This window comes from Peromyscus leucopus, unplaced genomic scaffold, assembly GCF_004664715.2.
Source record: "Peromyscus leucopus breed LL Stock unplaced genomic scaffold, UCI_PerLeu_2.1 scaffold_1008, whole genome shotgun sequence".
NCBI classification, from domain to species: Eukaryota; Metazoa; Chordata; class Mammalia; order Rodentia; family Cricetidae; genus Peromyscus; species Peromyscus leucopus.
In genome coordinates this window covers 1-20162 of record NW_023504125.1, presented here as the reverse complement: position 1 = coordinate 20162, position 20162 = coordinate 1, and the positions used below count along the sequence as shown (strand labels likewise).

The 20162-nt window shown below is 40.8% G+C and overlaps 2 pseudogenes; both read right to left on the bottom strand.

The window, feature by feature from the left end:
* Positions 1-3356: 3356 nt before the first annotated feature.
* On the bottom strand, positions 3357-4303 carry LOC114683818 (annotated as a pseudogene).
* An 8278-nt stretch (positions 4304-12581) lies between these two features.
* Positions 12582-14068, bottom strand: LOC114683832 (annotated as a pseudogene).
* Between the last annotated feature and the right edge of the window lie 6094 nt (positions 14069-20162).

The following is a 20162-nucleotide window of genomic DNA, read 5'->3' as shown; positions in this document are numbered from 1 at the left end:
TTTCTTATCTTTCTCCCACCCCTGTCAAATCCCTCTTTTTCCCTACAGGGAGGGAGAGACAGATAGATCTTTGAGTTTGAGACTAGCTTGGTGTATAAAGTGAGTTCCAGAACAGCCAGGACTACACAGAGAAACCCTGTCTTGAAAAATCATAACCAAAACCAAACCAAAACAAAAACAAAAAACAAACAAACAAACAAAAAGGAAAAGAAAAAAATCAACAGCAAAATCTTATTCCAAGCATTCCAGTAATGTTTGTGTGTGTGTGTGTATCTAGCTGTGCTATAATTACTTGGTTTGTATGAGATGCTTAAAAGGCCAAAGCTAGTGAGGGTTCTTTTTTTCTTGACTATGAAACTACTATTATTTATTTATATATTTATTTATTTATTGTCCTGTTTGACGAATGTATGAAACAAAGCCCAGCAGAAAACTGAAGTTTTGTTTCGATTAGCTATGTTTTAACAAAAAAAGTTCATTGGCAAATAAATAATAGCCATAATTATTAATTTTGAACACCTTTGGTTTGTTTGTTTGTTTGTTTGTTTTTGAGACAGGGTTTCTCTGTGTAGCTTTGTGCCTTTCCTGGAACTCACTTGGTAGCCCAGGCTGGCCTCAAAACTCACAGATATCCGCCTGGCTCTGCCTCCCGAGTGCTGGGATTAAAGGCATGCACCACCACTGCCCGGCTTGAACACCTTGTTTGGAGTTAATAATTTGGAGTCAGACAATTTAACTTTAAATATACTTCCTATAATTCAATAACCAAAAGCCCTTCTCACATCTCTGAGCCTTTTCATTTTCTTATAATTTTTCATGGCTGACAAAAATGACAATATAGTCCACATGGCTTTTCTCAGCATGAAGTGAGTTAATGCATACAGATAGAGTAATAGTCTTTCATGGGCGATCCAAACCATTATTAAAATGTAAATTACTCTCCTTACTTATTTGAAATAGAATTTGCTCATATTCAATAACTAATGGAGCAGAAATTACATAAGTAATTGAGTAGAAAAAAAAAAAACCACAGTTATATTTCTTCACTGGTAGTAGCTCATGAAATGGTTACTAGTTCATTTTATCAAGATATGTACTTCCTTTGACCAGTAGATGTCAGCAGTATGAATATGCCAAGGCAAAGATCCTAGATGCAATCTCTCTTTACAGAGCTCATGTTATAGGTTAGATAGTACAATAATTTGGTTCTCTGTAAATATAAGTTAAATCAACGAAAAATTGCTTGCCATTTGAACTGTATGGATATTTAATGATCAAATCAACTATACTTTTGCAGAAGTAGCAAAAGATCTTAAGCTATCATCTTACCCCTGATATTACAGTATATTTTAGATACATATTTATTTGCATAGCTGCAAGTTTGAGAACATCTGTTCAGAGATCCTTGATTTTTTTATTATTTATTTATTTATTTATTTATTTTTTGGTTTTTCGAGACAGGGTTTCTCTGTGTAGCTTTGCGCCTTTTCCTGGAACTCACTTGTAGCCCAGGCTGGCCTCGAACTCACAGAGATCCGCCTGGCTCTGCCTCCCGAGTGCTGGGATTAAAGGCGTGCGCCACCACCGCCCGGCTGATCCTTGATTTTTTTTAAGACAAAAGGTATAGGTCAGAAGGTTGGTGAGTTTTTTAAAATGGCAGACACAGTTTAATAACAAATTGTCAAATTACAGAGATAAGGTGTTTATTTTTATGCATCTGACTAGAGCATGCTAATTGACCATAGTAGTAGGTTTCATTTCATAAATGCATATAACACATTGCTAACATTTATCCCTGAATTACCCTCATATAGCTCCTTTTGTCTTACCCCCTTTCCCCTTATAATCCTCCTTCTATCTTCATGATGACCACCCTCCATATTTTACATGTGAGAAAATACTAATGCTTGTCTTTCTGAAACTCACATTATGCAAGTTAATTATTTCTGATAAAAAATAATGTGTCTGAGTGATCTTCCTTCTCTTGCTACATGAAAATCATACTAAAGATGGGTCCATTGATACACTTTGTGGACACAAGTATCTGTGTTTATTTAGACCTCATTCATTTTATTTGTCAGACTAAGCTGATATACCAGGTTTCAGTGCATTTATATTTTCCACTGTTAATTTGTAGTAAATAACTTCCAGGTGCATAAGGCAGAGGCTGTTAAAATTCAAACACGATTCATGCACATGAACCAGGAAATTCTGCAGGTCACTACACCAGGCAGGAATGGAGCTAAGCTGTGTTTATTCAATACAAGAGCTGCCCAGGCTCACAGAGATGAGTAGGTGCTGTTCCTTTCATGTCTTCTTGCTTTATCTACCCATATTTCCCAATCATCTAATAATTTGAATAGTTTTTGTATTGACATGTAGACAAGACGCTATTCTTTCATTAAACATTTCTGAAACACAAGACATACAGGCACATCTGCTGATTTTAAGCAAGAATCTATGACCAGTCATGAACTTCACTTCAATGGCCATTTGACCTATTTTAAACAAAACTTCATTCTTCACCCATATCAGGAATTTCACAATATGAAAAATTATTTGAAGCCCATAGCATTAAGAAATTTTGCTGAGTTTTTTTTTTTTTTTTTTTTGCTTATGCCATAGAATTGACCTTATTTCCTCTTCTAAATTTTATGAGCCCTATATACATGAAGGCAAATGATGTATAGAATCAGTTTGGATTTGGACACAAAACACAATTACTCACATCAAAATTGAAAAAGAGCATCACATTAATGTTCATAAGGTAGTCTGTCAGATCCTTTAAGAAACTAAAACCCAATTTATTAGAGAAAAATAGGGAGCAAGGAGAAGGAATGAGAACAGAACAGGAGTAGTAATGACTGTAAGGATAAGACATAGAAAAACTTACCCAAAGTGAGTCAATAATTTTAGAGATGAAGGAAAAGTCTGGGCTTATTGTAAAGAATAGAATGATATGAGGCAGTTCAAACACCAGTAAGTACTAAGTCAAGAACTAAACTTTGCATCTATAAAACATTGTTAGGTTACACTGTCCTTCATTTTTTCAAAACTACCTAAAAGAGATGTATGGAGAAATGGAAAGGCTTATCATTCTTGAAAGTGATTCTATTCAAAGGTGATTGTCACCTTCAATTTCATCTCTATGACTTTCTAAACTTTGTCCAGATATGTGGAGGAGGTGGGGAGACTGGACAGAATTGTAGATTTTCTTAGCTATCAATACTAAAGCATTTCTAATCAAAATGCAAGGCATGGCAATCACATCTAAAATTTTAAAGACTTTCAAGAGAACTCAGATTATTATACTTTGAAGCCATATGTGGATATGTTTATCCAAACTTTACATAGAATTATTCTTTTTGTAAAAATATTTTTATTATTTTCTCTCGAATCTGCTTAGTCCTGACTCCATAAATTACAGGGTTAAGAGCAGGTGGGACAATTACATACAGATTAGCTAAAAGAATATGAATGTAGTGGGAATATTTTGGCCAAAGCGGTGTGTCAGAAAAGAAAATAAGGCTGGTGTGTAGATAACACAGCATGACACAGGACAATGGGAACCACAAGTGTTGAGAAGCCTTTAATCGGGCATCTTGAGATGGAAACTGGAAAACAGCTCTAAGGATAAGCACATAGGAAACAGGCAATCAGAATCATGTCCACAAGGATATGAGATATCACCACAAGCCCATAAATGATGTTGATCTTGATTGGTGAACAGGCTAATCGGGCAAGACCATGTGCTCACAGTATGTATGAGGCATAACGTGGTGCCCACAGAAGGGCAGTCTCAAAATGAGAAACACAAAATGCGAGTCACAAGAATTAAATTTCTTCCAATAACAACTGAAAAGAGAAAGCTGATGGTTTTGTTGTGTGAGGATCACGGTGTACTGAAGAGGATTGCAGATGGCAACAAAGCGGTCATAAGCCATGACCACCAGCAAAACGGTTTCCATGCCTGTAAACATGTGGATAAAGAACATCTGAGCAAGGCAGCCTCCAAAACTGATCTCCTGGAGATTGAACCAGAAGATACCCAGCATTTTGGGATGGTGGATGTGGATAGACATAGATCAATCATAGACAATGTGGCCAGAAAGGTAGAACATGGGCTGATGGAGGCTGTGTTCAGTCTTGATCACAAAGAGGAATGGTGATGTTTCCCACAAGGGAAGTCAAGATACACAAGACAGAAAGGGAAAGCAATCCATATATGAAAAACTTCCAGACCTGGAATCCCCAGAAGGATAAAGAAGGAAGGATGGAACTGGGTGCTGTTGACAGAAGGCATTCTCCTAGCAAGTGTCTGAGAATCTTGTCAAGGGACGCTATTCTTTCATTAAGCACTTCCATTACCAAAGTCCTGGAGATGGGAAAACATCCATTAGTATGTTGAATAAAATGGTATAAGTACTTACAAAGATAAGACATTCTTGTCAAGAGTAATTGAGCAATTTTCTCAACATACATATTACTTCTGAGACCTATTGCAGCCAATACTGCTTGCTTTTTTCTAACTTATGAGGTCTCTGAAAAAACTGGAATATTCCATCTTGTGGTATATACTCACTTTTGTGTGTGTGTGTTCGTTTTCACTCATCACTTTGTGTACATTACCATGCCATGTCCAATGTTCCTCAAAGTGTGGTCTGCTATTAAAAAGCCATAAATTCTATGAGATGCATTATACTTTCATTAGTGTTTTGATTTCTTATAAATCTAGAGATTTGTTCATTGGTTAAGTATAGTCAATAAAGCATAATTTGCCCAATGTGATATTCTGTCTTAGAATTTTCCTCATTCTAAACTCTGTTGCTCTGAGTAGCCTGTTTACTCTATGACAATATCACTACTTTTTTAGTACATTTGGGGGGGCTTATGTTATTTTCAAAAACATTTCCAGCCTCCGTAGTTACTTGACAATACTCACATATCTGTCTTAAATAGAGTTTCAAATGCTGTGATAAAACACATGACTAAAAGCAACCAAAGGAGAAGGTTTTATTGGAATTTAAAACTCCCAGTTCATACGCTGTCACTGAAAGAAGTTAGGGAAGGAAACTCAAGGCAGGAATCTGGAGGCAGGAACTGAAATAAAGACCATGGGGGAATGACTGCTTACTGGCTTGTGCCTCATGGTTTGCTCTGCCTCCTTTCTTATATAGTCCAGGGCTACCTGCCAGGAGTGGCATCACCTACAGTGAGCTGGGTCCTACCATATTAGTCATTAATCAGCAGACAAGTACCCCACAAGACTGCCTACAGGCCAATTCCATGTAGACATTTTCTCAATATGAATTTGAAAAAGAGCAAGGGATGATCAAAGGAAGGCTTGAGGGAAGAAAAGGAAAAGGGAACTACCTAATTATATTATAATCTCAAAAAATAAAAAATAATTTAATAAGATTTCTCTTCCAGATAATCTAGGTTTGTGTAAAGCTGGACAAGAAGTATATCTTCTGAAAAATGCCTTCATTCTTATCAGATGAATAGTGTATACTTGTCTTATAATATATAAGGTAAATATTTTATAAATATAAAAGAATCCATAGAAGACCCTACAGAAGCTGAGAAGAAAATTGATCATGCAGAAGGAAGAGGAACAACGTTTGCCAGTGCTGAGAGAGAAGATGACGGTCTGAGAAATTGGAAGCTATTTGTGGAATTTTAACTAATGTATAGTCAATACCAATCCTCAGTGTTTGTTTTTCAACAGGACACTTTACTGGCAAAGGTGAGTACCAGAGGAGTGAGAAAGGTGGTCAGTACCTTGCACAGTACGTTTAGAGCCATCAAGACACCTACTTCTTTACAAATTTACCCAGAATGGCTTGTTGCTGTTTTTTCTGCTGGAGCTGGTGATACTTGAAGTGACACATGCAGCTAACAAGCTGGTCATTTTTGGAGGCCGTCTTTGTTTAGATGAGTTCACTGGACAAAGATCTCAGTCCCAATAACACCCTTTAAAACCTGAGTTGATGATAAGTAAGGTCATTTTCCGTTATAAGCACCAAACAATTGCTGCTGATCTGTGGTTTCTTTTTACTATATTGTTTCTTTCCCTTTGGCCTTTGCTGAACAATAAGTGGATTTGTTTAGACTTGAAACTACTGAGATTTTAAATGACTAAAAATGTTGTGCATTCACTAGCTGAAGAACTTTGGCTAATTTCTCTACTTTGTAAATCAGGCTTTTCTTGTAAAATTGGGGGAGTAAATCCAACTAATGTTCTTTATTTAGGAATGAACAAGATTAATGCATGTGAGGTTAAGCAGCTCAGAAGGTAGCCAGAAAATATCACTGATGCTTCCTAGTGTTATGTTTTAATCCAAGATGCTAAGAAAGACCATTATTTAAAATGAGGTCATTGTAGTCTAGAAGATGAATGGATTGTTACAGAAGAATGAAGGGCTGCTACCAGATGAGACATTTACACTTCTCTGGATATCCACTTATACTAACATAATCCAGTACTGCTTAGTTTGAAGAGAACCAGGCTCTGTTCTTAGCCTTACTCTTCTCACTTCAGTTTTCCTTAAGCTTGGTCATATCAAAAAAATAAAATAAAATAAAATAAAATAAAATAAAATAAAATAAAATAAAATAAATAAAAACAAAAAACTGAATGGCCTGGGAAGGAGGTTTATTTAGGCTTTTTCAAGACTAAGACATGAAGGGGCATGAGAGAGACAGGAACAGACAATAGTGAAGATAAAACTGCCAGTGAGATCTATCTGGATATTCAAATCAGTCACACCTCTACCCCAACCCTCATGTGAAGGTGATCTGCAAGTTTTTGTCTGTCGTAGAAGAAGCAGAGCAAACCTCGATACTGGTTTTGCTACTGTGTGTCAGTTTTCTAGCTTTTGTGATTTTCATTTTTATTGAAGTATGTGTGTACCTGTCATTTTATAAGCAATAAAGGAATGCAGTTTTATCAGGGAGAGGTTTATAGGGGAAAGAAGGGAAGAGTAAGGGAGGGAGAGAGAGGAAGGAAAAAAAGAGAAGGGCACAGAAGCAAAGTCTACAAAGTCTTCATGTATACCCCAGTCCTTACCTTAGCCAGTACCAGTCCCTCCAAGTTGCGTTTTGCTGTGTAGAGAATGGTTCTCGGGACAATCGTTAAGAAAAAGAGGTTTCTACATATTTGACCTCTCTTCCTCCTTTCACCTATCTCTTCTGTACCCTGCCTGAATTCTGATGTCTCTTAATATTTTATTTCGCCATCCTTACATAGAGTTGAATAGCCTTGTGGGTCTAAGGTTCTTAAAGATGGCCCTTTCAAACCTCTGGGCTTTGGGTCTCACTGATCCCATGGAGAGAAGCTCTAGTGAGTCTAGACACATCCCAGGATCCTTGAACATAGTTTTCAGAACCCTCTGTGTATAAACCTGTACCCAAGGGTCTTACATTCTATTCATCCCCGTGGCATAGTAGAAAAACACTGCCAGATATAATCTCTTAGCCCAGAGGAGATGTGGTATGGAAGATGAGGGAGGGAAATATGATGAGGGAAGATGTGAATGAGTGGGTCTCCTGAGGGGAAAGGACAGCATTAAATTTATAGCAGTGACCTCTCCAAAGTATGACTTTCTCCAGCAACTCTTCTGTTTGGTTTTATTAAAAAGTATAAATGCTGGCTTAGTTTGGGCATGGCCATAGCCAAGGTTTAAAAGATGAAGAGAGTAGGCTCTTGAAATACATTCATCTCTGTGGTAGTGTAGAGAACTACCGAAACCCATCAGTGTCCTTCAACCAAGAAAGAGTCCCCATTCCAGCCTGTGTTCAAGAGATGGAGTCTCTAGGAAAGCACATGTTCCGTTCTTTTGTTAGAGTATGGAAAAAAAATCCCATTAGGCCTAAGAAAACTTATTCTAATGTCTTCCTCGTGCAGGGCACAGTAGTGTCTCCTAAGTGTCCCTTCCTGTGTGGTAGACGAGGCCTGATATTCCTCCCAGGACATACTATATGCTCTGATTTCCTGGCTGTAGGTACAAAGGTCCAAGGGACAATGGGATATGTGAACCAGTTTTCATCTAATAAATTCAGACTCCTTTGAGTTGTTATCACTAAGAAAGTAATGATCTAAAAGAGATCTTGGTTTGTTCTGCTCTCACATTCATCCTTCTCTTGATTGACAAGCTGGTTACTTAGTCTCCTGTCTTTCCCTCAAAGAGTCCATGTTTGCTATTGTATCTACACCTATTTTTCATGTATTAACCATACTCTATCCAATCTCTCCTTAGTATTTCTTCCTATAACTCCCTTTTTCTCTATTGTAAACTATAAACTTCATATGGTGAATTATAAAAACTACTGTTACCAATTGCCTTCATTAAATAACCAATAATCCTTTTGGTTGTAACTTGTGATTTTACACCACATATCTCTGTCTTTGGGGACTATCTTTCATACAAAATCATCTTCACTCATTTCTACTTTCTTTCAATTCTTCCCCAGTGACAGTTCTCCCTAACAGTCATCTGTATCACCTCTCTGTTTTCTGTATTTTCATGCTACTATTATAGCATGCACACTTTCCTTTACTTTTTTTCTTCTTTTTTTAAAATTTTTTATTTTTTATTTTTTTAATTTAATTTAATTTTACAATACTATTCAGTTCTACATACAGCCACAGATTCCCTTGTTCTCTCCCTTCCTGCCCCCCTCCCTTCCCCCCAGCCCACCCCCATTTCCACCTCCTCCACACCAAGCCCCCCCCACCCCCTCCCCAGGACTGAGATGGACCTGATAGACTCAGTCTAGGCAGGTCCAGTCCCCTCCTCCCAGATTGAGACAAGCGTCCCTGCATAAGTCCCAGGTTTCAAACAGCTAACTCATGCAACGAGGCCAGGACCTGGTACCACTGCCTAGATGCTTCCCAGACAGATCAAACCAATCAACTGTCTCACCTATTCAGAGGATCTGATCCAGTTGGGGCCCCTCAGCCTTTGGTTCATAGTTCATGTGTTTCCATTCGTTTGGCTATTTGTCCCTGTGCTTTATCCAACCTTGGTTTCAACAATTCTCACTCATATAAACCCTCCTCTTTCTCGCTAATTAGACTCCAGCGCTCCACCTGGGGCCTAGCCGTGGATGTCTGCATCCAGATTCCTCAGTCCTTGGATGGGGTTTCTGGCACAACTATTAGGGTGTTTGGCCATCCCATCACCAGAGTAGGTCAGTTCGGGCTGTCTCTCGAGCATTGCCAGCAGTCTATTGTGGGGGTATCTTTGTGGATTTCTGTGGGCCTCTTTAGCACTTTGTTTCTTCCTTTTCTCATGTGGTCTTCATTTACCATGGTCTCCTATTCCTTGTTCTCCCTCTCTTTTCTTGATCCAGCTGGGATCTCCCGCTCTCTTTCCCTAGACCCTTGCTCTTCTTTGCTCCCACTCATGTCCAGGCTGTTCATGTAGATCTCATCCATTTCTCCGTCATTGCACCCAAAGACACCCCGTGTCTTTTCTTGGGTCCTGTTTTCCAGGTAGCCTCACTGGTGATATGAATAGCAGTCCAGTCATCCTTGTTCCACATCTAGCATCTTCCTATGAGTGAGTACATTTCTGAGTCTGGGTTACTCACTCAGGATGCACACTTTCCTTTTCATTCATTGAGGGTTGCCTGCCATTCTAACTCTCTTTGTGTGCTGATATTAAGGTAACATTTCATTCCGCTCTACTCCTCAGTTCACACAGCACAGAGTCTTGGATGGAGGAAATGTTCAGATATTGCTGGGTTATATAAGCCCCAAAATTTTAAAGTTCTGTGAGGAACCCAATGCTGTATGATCTTATATCTCTCTTATATATGATTTATAACTTATAAAAACTATTAGAGTGTCTTCTGGCAGGTTATCATGAACAACATTATTATCTTCACTGGAAACCATTATTGATGGTTTGTTGTTTTTTTTTTTTTTTTTTTTTTTTCATTTTCCTTTTGAGATAGAAACCTGTTCTTAAAGACACAGTTCCTGCAAAGATTTTAGGGATTGGGTGTATTTTTACACTGTAACTCCTCAAACCAAAAAGCCTAAGCCAGAGTATACTCGTTCATATCCATTGATGTCTTGAATGGTATCCACCCTCATCCCTAAAAGTCTAACATATACCTTGATGCTCATGTCATAATATGGTCAATGACTCTAATTCTTAAAGATTTTGGAGTTTGCAACAATTTTACTTTTTTGTGATTTTTTTTTTTTTTTGAGATAGGGTTCCTCAGTGTAGCCTTGGCTGTCTTAGAACTAGCTGGCATCAAACTCACAGAGATTGACGTGCTTCTGCTTCTTGAGTGCTGAGATTAAAGGCATGTGCCACCACCACTTGACCAATTTTACTTTTAAAATATTTACCAATGTGTCTTTTGTTGTATCTTCTCTTAAAAATATGCTGAATATTTTATTCATGTTATGGCTTGTGTTTCCTGTGGAGAATTATCCACAATAGCTCTACTTTCTGGGATTAAAGGCTCACATTCTGGATTAAAGGCGTGAGTCACCATGCTTGGCTGTTTCCAATGTGGCCTTGAACTCAAAGGTATCCAGAGGGATTTCTACCTCTGGAATGCTAGGATTAAAGGCGTGTGCTACCACTGCCTATCCTCTATGTTTAATATTGTGGCTGTTGTTTATCTGACCCAGATGAGTTTACTAGCATGCACAATATTTTGGGGAACACAATACTTTGGGGAACACTACACTTTCCTTTAAGATAAATCACAGTTTAGCTAGATGGTTAACGACAGTCTTACCCACAATACCTTATGATTCAAAACTGAGAGCTAACTTCCAATCTCTTCCTTGTAGCTTCTTATCCTTCAACAAGCCAACTGGACCTGCTCATCATGGTGCCCTGTTTTCAAGTGCTACTGTAATAAGTCTTAATTTACAATATCTCTTTAAGCCTCTGTTTGTATCACATTTACTAATTTCATAAGAAGTCACATCCAAACTCAGAAGGTTTCTTCTCTCTCTCTTTCTTTCTATTTTTTTTTTTTTGTTTTTTTTTTTTTTTTCGAGACAGGGTTTCTCTGTGTAGCTTTGCGCCTTTCCTGGATCTCACTCTGTAGACCAGGCTGGCCTCGAAATCACAACAATCCGCCTGCCTCTGCTCCCGAGTGCTGGGATTAAAGGCGTGTGCCACCACCGCCCGGCTCTATTTTTTTTCATTCTTATTCTCTGTGTAGACTTGGCTGTCCTAAAACTAGCTCTGTAGACCAGGCTGGCCTGAAACTCAGATATCTGCCTGACTCTTGAGAGTGGGATAAAGCTGTGTGCACCAAACATCTCTAACCAAGACATTCAATCAAGGTTTGATAAAGGAATCACACTTGAGATCTAGATGTCTTGCCCTGGTCCATCAACCAGGTACTCTGAGCTATACAATCCTATCGCCCACACCAGACAGGGTGCTACTTTCAGGAGCTTGGCTGAAACCATACAGAGACCATACTGCTTCACAGTCTCTTTTGTTAGGTCCAGTCAAGGTCACTTGATCAAAGACATTATGTGACCTCTAAGGAGATTGTTGTTTGCATTTAGAATGTCCACACGGAAAAAAAAAAATGACCTTGAACGTACATTCTGTTTCTTTTTTTTTTTTTTTTTTTTTTTTGGTTTTTCGAGACAGGGTTCCTCTGTGTAGCTTTGCGCCTTTCCTGGAACTCACTTGGTAGCCCAGGCTGCCTCGAACTCACAGAGATCCGCCTGGCTCTGCCTCCCGAGTGCTGGGATTAAAGGCGTGCGCCACCACCGCCCGGCTACATTCTGTTTCTTTAGTGTATATGAGAAAAGGGGACCAAGCCTTTCACAACCTTACCATGCTTATTAATATAGTTGTTTATACACTCAACAAAATCACTAATTACTACTACTAATAATTTTATGGAGCCCTGAGCCCTCTGTTATCTAACTGCTATGCAGGTGATTGAATCACCCATCTAATGCAATCATGTTGACACAATCACACTAGATTTCATCCCCTTTGGAAGCAATGGAACCCATTCCTGTTTTTCCATCCCTACGCTGAGTAGACACTTCCAAGAATATTTCCATACTGATTTGAGTTCATGCCAAAAAGAAAAGATCAACAAAGAGTGTGAAGTTCCAGAATTTTATTGGTCCAAAGTATTGCTGCTCAAGCACAATAAATAAAATGTCCCCACAGTGTGTTCTACAAAGAAAACCCAAAAGAAAGATTTCACAGGAAACAGCTATGGAAGGCTGTTTTGCCCACAGCTTGCTGGCTGAATACAAATCCTGTAGCAAAAACCTGTGGAGGAGAGTTGCCTCTGCAATGATCAGATTCCATGAGTTCCAGCAGAGGCCCCTGCAGAACTCCCCTAGGAAAACAGAAGCTTTGTGGGGTTTAACTCATCCTAGGATCCTGGAGAGTTTTTTTCCACATTCAAACAGTCATTCTTAGGGACTCGGCAAGGCCAGACGAGGGCACAGAAGAAGGGTGAGACAGTCTGTCCTTCCTGGGACACAGGTCCGAATTTCCTGCTCCAAGGGCTTCTTCCAGGTCAGATATGTCCACAGGACACAGGGTCAGTAATTGCAGTGAGCCCTAGCACACAGGTAGAGGCCTCCACTTCTTCTTCTTGCCTCTTGATGTTCCTCCCTGACTGCAGAGCTGTCCAGTGTTCATGGCTCCCTGAGCAGGCAGGAACCTGGCAGAATTGTGATGGGTAATTCTCCTTGTCAGGATCTTTTCCAGTCCGGCCCGCCTGGGCTGGTGAATCACAACTGCATTGGCTGGCAGAGTGGGTTCAACACTTCTGAGGTTCAGCACAGGTTTCAGCCGGTTCTGTTCCTGAAGCACTTTCCACTCCTGCAAGGACATTTCTTTGGTCGTTGTATTCTCCATGTGTTCTTCTGGTTCTGCAGCTCCCACCCAAGACCTCTGTTGAGCTTTCTGTTCTGCCATTGTCCAACCTGAGCCTTGTTGACTGTGCCTACTGGCCCCTTGACACTGTCCTTGTTTAGTTCAGTCTCCCGGATGTAGAAGAGCACATATGCAGGCTCACTCAGGACAGAAGTCACATCCCACCTCTCAACCTTAGAATCATCCATCTTATACCACTTCCCACTGCCAGCTCTGATATAACAGAAGTAATGTCCACAGTGACAAGTCACACCGGCATGCACCATCACAGCATAAAGGGCATACACCAGCGGTCCTCCCTCAGGCTGAGACATGTATGGCCGCAGGTCAAGGGACTCAGGGTAGCTCACTTTCCTGTTCACTTTGCCACCCATGAAGTCTGAGAAGCGATTCAATACCAGCAGGAGAACCTTCGAGGCAGTTTCAATTGTCAGGGTCTTTGAAGCTGGCATCTTCTCCTGGCAATGGTCACAGTGGTAGGCATTTCCCCCACACAGCTCTTCAGGCTTCACAAAATCTCCAAGGCTTGGTTCACACTCTGAGCTGTGTTGATATCCAGGGAGATGTCCAAAAGGGTTAACAGAATCTGAGGTGCCCTGGCAGCTGAGACACTTGATTTGAGATCTGCATGAGCCTCCGAATATCTCATGGATCAAGCTGCCGTCTTCAGAGGGGCCTTCTGAGTGCTTGCTCCCTCGAAGGCAGGATTCGTGCATGGCGTTCAAGGTGAACATCAGAAACTCATGGGCATCTTCCTGCTTGTCCTTGTGAAGGTGGCAGTCAGCTTCTTCGGGGGCTGCATGACATCCCTGGAGTGAGGAGACTCTGGGTCACATGAGTTTCCATGGCGCACATGGTGCAGTCTTCCTGGTGACAACAGCTCCGAGAGTGCTCCTGGGAGAGCATGTAGTCGGCAAGAGGTGGTGTGTGTGTCAGACACTGCAGCGCTGCGTTGAGGTAGCAGGTGTTGCCCGTGTTCAGGAGACCTGCACCCACACCTTCGGGCCTCTCCCAACTCACACTGTGCTTGTTCCTGGCGGCCAGCTTGGCTGCAGCCTGAGTTCATCCTGATACAGGTCTGGGGTGGCAGGAGTTGATTCATTTGAACCTGCTGAAAGATAAAAACACAAAGAGACTTCAGGTCTACAGAGTCGATTGAGGACCTGCATGCTGTAAAGGTCTTACAGTGAGATTCACCTTCTGAGAGCCGCAGAGCTGCCTCCATGTCTCCAGACGCCAACTCTGAACACCTTGCGGGAGTCTTCTCAGCGAGTAGAAGGATCCTTTTCCCTTCTAAGAAGCACTACAAGTGTGGACTCTACCCAAAGGCTGAGCCTTTTATACTCCAGATCTGTGGCCACACCCATAATCCCTGCTGGGACAGCCAATCCCCTACAAGCCTCTAATTGTCTAGTGCAATTCAGGGTGTGGCTTATGCAAAGCAGCACTGAAATCTGATCTCTGGTTTCCACTTCTCTGGAATCAGGTCCTTTGGCCAAGGTGTCTTATGCTTGGGTTTCCTTGTAACAAAATTAAAAAACCTTATCAGATAAGAAAGAATGCGTAGACCTGCCATACAAAAGTCCCCTTCATGTTGTTCATCCCACCGAAAAGAAGTAAAACCTGCCAACCTGAATTGTTTGGCTTGAAGGAAGCAGGATTTACTTCTGTGTACAGTAAAACAGGTTTGGGGCCATTCTAACCTGCCACCCCCAACCCTAGCCCCAATGTGGGGCTCAGGAGATCAGTAGCAAGTTAACTCTCTGTGGTGTTGTATTCCCCCAAATATTGTGCATGCTAATAAACTTATCTGGGGTCAGAGACAGAGCAGCCACAATATTAAACATAAAGGATAGGCAGTAGTAGCACACGCCTTTAATCCTAGCATTCCAGAGGCAGAAATCCATGTGTTCAAGGATACAGACAGGCATGGTGACTCATCACGCCTTTAATCCCAAAAAGCAAGCCTTTAATCCCAGGGAGTGGTGTAGAAAGCAGAAAGGTATATAAGGCGTAAGAACCAGAAACTAGAAGCTTTTGACCTGGTTAAGCATTTGGCTGGTTAAGCATTGTGGCTGGTTAAGCATGTGGCTGTAAGCATTGGTTAAGCATTCGACTGGTTAAGCATGCAGGCTTTTGAGCAATAATTCAGCTGAGATTCATTCTGGATGAGGACTCAGAGGCTTCCAGTCTGACGAAACAGGACCAGCTGAGGAACTGGTGAGGTGAGATAGTTGTGGCTTGTTGTGTCTCTCTGACCATCCAGCATTTCACCCCAATACCTGGCCTGGATTTGTTTTTATTAATAAGAATTTTTAAGATTCATGCTACAACTCTCAGCTCCTTTTAGAGGGCAAAATCTGGGAGTCTGTAGAAGAATTTTGTCAACATAGGAACTTGCCAAGTAAAATACCAAAAGTAATAGTGTTTTTGAGATTATTTGTAAGAAAATCTCCTAATTTGGGGCAGTGTAGTTCAAGGCACAGTCAGGTTGGGGACCAAGTTGAATTGCAGGAAGGGTCAAGGTATGGTCAGGTCAAATTCCAGAAAAATAGAAAATAAAGTTTTATAGCAAAACAAAATAAACCCATTTTTTCCTTGTAAGCCTCTGATCTTAAGAGGGAGTCAGGCTGTCCACCAATGTCCTAGGCTGGACTCAGGGCGATGGGGGGGGCACTTGGAGGAGAGGAAGGAAGGGGAAATTGCTGTTGGGATGTATTGTAGGAGAGAAGAATAAATAAAAGAAAGAAAGAAAGCAAACATGATTTAAGAGAAAAGTCATCATTCTCACACGAAAACATTTCTCTTTTTTATTAACTCTTTTGGTATATCATATAATGATTTTTATTATAATCACCTTCCCTACCAGAACTACTCCTAGATCTTCCTCATTCTCTGTCCGTATCCAGCTTGTCTCTTCATTATTTAAAACTCAAGGCCAATCTGTGCTGTCCAATTACTCTATGGTATGATGGAATCCAAAGGAGTGTAGTCAACCTGCTAGGGGCCACACCCTTAATAAAACTGATCCTCACTGTCCCACAAGCTAACAGTTGCCAACACATCCTTAGTTAAAATATAGGACTTCATACCACTTCACCTCTCCATGCTGGAACATTGTCTGCTTGATGATGTTCAAGTCTTGTGGGTACTGTTACAATTGTTCTGAGTTTGTATGTACAACTTCCCTGTTGTGTCTCGAAAACACTATTCCTAAATGTTGCATTGAAAAGCAATGTTTCAGGGCAAATCTCATTTGGTTTTCTGCACAGAAATGATGTAAATTGTTATTCATTTCATTCTGTGTCACTTGTATACACATTCTCTAATTATTTTCAGTTCTATGTCATGTACCATACATCTTCTGTAAATATGTTTTCTTTCTGTACCGTTTTTTCTTATCAAGCTGCCTGCTTGTGTACAAGTTTCCTGCATTTTAATTAATGAAACTCTTTATGCATGTATGAATTTGTGTAAGTATTGTGTAAGACAAGCCTCAGCAATTTCGGGGTCTGAAGGATGTGATACCTGGAAGACGCAGTAACGACTCGGAGACAGTGCTCATGCAAGCTGACAGGTCACTTCCGGCTTCTGCAATTGCTAAGTAGCTTCTTTGTTACAGTTTCTTCAATGTGTATTGTGTTCTCCAAAATATTGTGTACCCTAATAAACTTATCCGGGGTCAGACACAGAACAGCCACTAGATACAAAGGCTAGAAAATGGTGGCACACACACACCTTTAATCCTAGCATTCAGAGGTAGAAATCCCTCTAGATCTCTGAGTTCAAGGCCACGTTGGAAACAGCCAGGCATGGTGACACACCCCTTTAATCCCAAGAAGTGAGCCTTTAATGCCAGGGAGTGATGGCAAAAACAGAAAGATATATAAGGCGTGAAGTTCAGGAACTAGAAGCTTTTAGCTGGTTAAGGTTTCAGGCTTTGGAGCAGCAGTTCAGCTGAGATTTATTCGGATATGAGGACTCAGAGGCTTCCAGTCTGAGGAAACAAAATCAGCTGAGGAACTGGCAAGGTGAGGTGCTGTGGCTGCTTCTGTTTCTCTGATATTCCAGCATTCACCCCAATACCTGCTCCAGGTTTGATTTTAATAATAAGAAATTTAAGATTCTGTTACTTCTGGCACCCAACGTTCTTTGTATGAATTCACCAAAAAGCTGCTTGCCTGTTGAAAGACCCTAACCCTTCAGGCTTACACCCCCCAAATCCCAGGAAATGAGAAAATAAAAATCTAGTTCCAAGGGCAACCTGACTCAGCCATTGTTCAACCACCCTGCCACAATGTAACAATGTAAAGAGATCTCTGTTAAGAGATGCACTCAACTGTGACTGGGATAGTTGCAGGTGTTCCAGGAAGGACCACTGTGACCTTTGTGTAAACTCCACTCCCGCCCTGATACCCCCCTTGAGGTTTCAGGAAGAATGTAATGCGGACATGACTGTACCCACTCTGTGATCAGGCCATGGAATTTAATGGAATTGTAATCTTGTGGGGTTTGTGGGTTTTTTCCTTTATAAGCATCCTATGTGGCTACAGTAGGATGTGACTCTTGCTCTCAGGACAAGAGTTTGCCCATCTGTACAGATGCTTCAATAAAAACCTCGTGCCATTGCATCAACTGGACTGGAGTCTGGGTTCTTGGGGCGCCCACTTGAGACCCCAAGATTTTGGGGTCCAGCACCTGTGGCCTTGCGGGCCCTGCTCAGACCGAGCTACCCTCAGCAAGTTGTGGTGAAGCACACTGGTTGGATTTACTGAAGGAGGCAGAGGCAGGAGGATCCGAGTTTGAGGCCAACCTAGGAGAAGCTTGGCCGGGGGCCGAGCCCAAACAGTGGTGGGATCATGGAGGCAGTGGCTCCTGCTCCAAGTTGCTGGCTTCTCATCATGTTGGTGACTGTGGTGATGCTGCTACCTGGGACAAAGGGTTTACTACTGCTTGTTCAGAGAAGAATTGCCAGGACCACTGTATTACAAGAAAGCATCAGCAAAAGTCAGTTTGGAAAAGTTGGCAAGACAAATAGTGGAGAGAAATTGCTGTGAAGATATTTCTCTTCCAGGGAAAATCATTCATGGTTTCAAGAGACAGATTGATGTAACCAACCATCTATTAAATAAGAAACACAGAAACAATGTAAAAGAGAAAGCCAAGAGGTCAGAACTCAGAGCTAAAATCTCACCTTCCTCCTGCTGTTTCCCAGCTTCCTGAAAGAGAGCTATTTCCTTGTCTGTCAGTTGTTTCCAAGTCATTCGCCTTCTCATTGGTCGAAACCAAACATGTGACTGCCTCGTCACTGTCTGTATGTACAGCCCTCTAGGTCTTAAAGGCTTATGTCTCCAATGCTGGCTGTATCCCTGACACACAGAGATCTATGGGATTAAAGTCGTGTGCCACCGCCATGCTCTTTCTATTGCTCTAAAGCTCTGACCCCCTGGCAGCTTTATTTATTAACATACAATCAAAATCACATTTCAGTACATTAGAATACCACCACATTTCCCCTTTTCTATTTAATAAAAAGAAAAAAAGCAACAGGTTATAACTAAAAAAAGAAAAACTATATACAAAAGTATAACTATATACATACTATACAAGTAATAAATACCTAAACAGTATTTGACAAATCAGAGAAAATAATTCCATTATTATCCTATTTTGTAAATCCAAATGTATCTAATGCACTTTCTATCCTAATTAATTTCAACTATAACTAACTAATTCAACCATAACTAACTAATCTTCAACTCCTCAGAGACCAAGAAGGAAATAATATTAGCTAACAAAAATAAAAACAGGAAGTGCATGCAAGCAACTTCCAAAAAATTTGTGAGTTGACAGAAACAGCCAGGTGTCTGGGCAGTCACCTGAGGTTTCTCCGAATTGTTGGGGCATCATCTTCAGCCTATAGGCTTAGTGTATCTGACAGACTCATTTGTGAAGTGGATGTACCCAAGGTCAACAGTCAACTCACATTGTTGAGAGCAGTCCACGTACCGGAATCCCACTAGTGTCCTATCATGATTCAGGATTTTAAATTCTGGAAATTGTGACAGTTTTTTAATTCAGCTGTCCATTCTTCCTGGCTGTGTATATATGGCTTCATGTCAACATCCCCTTCTTCTCCACATCGCTCTATTAATGCCAGTCTACTATCGAGAGTGTGAGCTTCAGCTGCTGTTTCCATTGCACAACAGAAGCCATCGGCCCTCTGCCTGTTAAGCTGCCTTCGGAAAAGGGCACTGTACCTTTTCCGGATTGGGAAGGCCACTTCAGGGATGGGGCCATATTGTCCTGGCCTCAGAAGATGCCTTTGATAAAGCCATAACCACACTTTTTTGGGAAGAATCAGTAGTACCTTTGTTTCGTGTTCTATCTGTCCATTTGTCCTGTTGATTCGAGGATACTTTGTGTCCAGTGCTAACTTTGCCACAATGAAAGTTGACTCCATATGCAGTTTCTTCAATGCCCATATTTCTCTGAAGTAGATTGGTACTGCCAGAGCCGACATGTCCCAAAAAAGAAAAATTTCTAATTATTAAAACATTTTTAATGCATATTCTGTAGATCTCTGAAGGTGTGAAGATGTAACACTGTAACCTCAAACCAAAAAGCCTAAGCCAGAGTATCGTTCATATCCATTGATATGTCTTGAATGGTATCCACCCTCATCCCTAAAAGTCTAACATATACCTTGATGCTCATGTCATAATATGGTCAATGACTCTAGTTCTTGAAGATTTTGGAGTTTGCAACAATTTTACTTTTTGTGATTTTTTTTTTTTGAGATAGGGTTTCTCGTGTAGCCTTGGCTGCTACAACTACTGGCATCAAACACTCACAGAGATTGACCTGCCTGCTTCTTGAGTGCTGAGATAAGGCATGTGCCAAAACCACTTGACCAATTTTACTTTTAAAATATTTACCAATGTCTTGTTGTTTCTTCTCTTAAAATATGCTGAATATTATTCATGTTATGGCTTGTGTTTCCTGTGGAGAATTATCCACAATAGCTATACTTTCTGGATTAAAGGCTCACAATTCTGGATTAAGGCGTGATCACCATGCCTGGCGATTCCAATGTGGCCTGAACTCACAGAGATCCAGAGGGATTTCTAACTCTGGAATGCTAGATTAAAGGCGTGTGCTACCACTGCCTATCCTCCATGTTTAAATAGGCTTTTCTTTTCTCTGACCCCAATGAAGTTTACGCATGCACAACATTTAGGGAACACAATACTTTGGGAACAC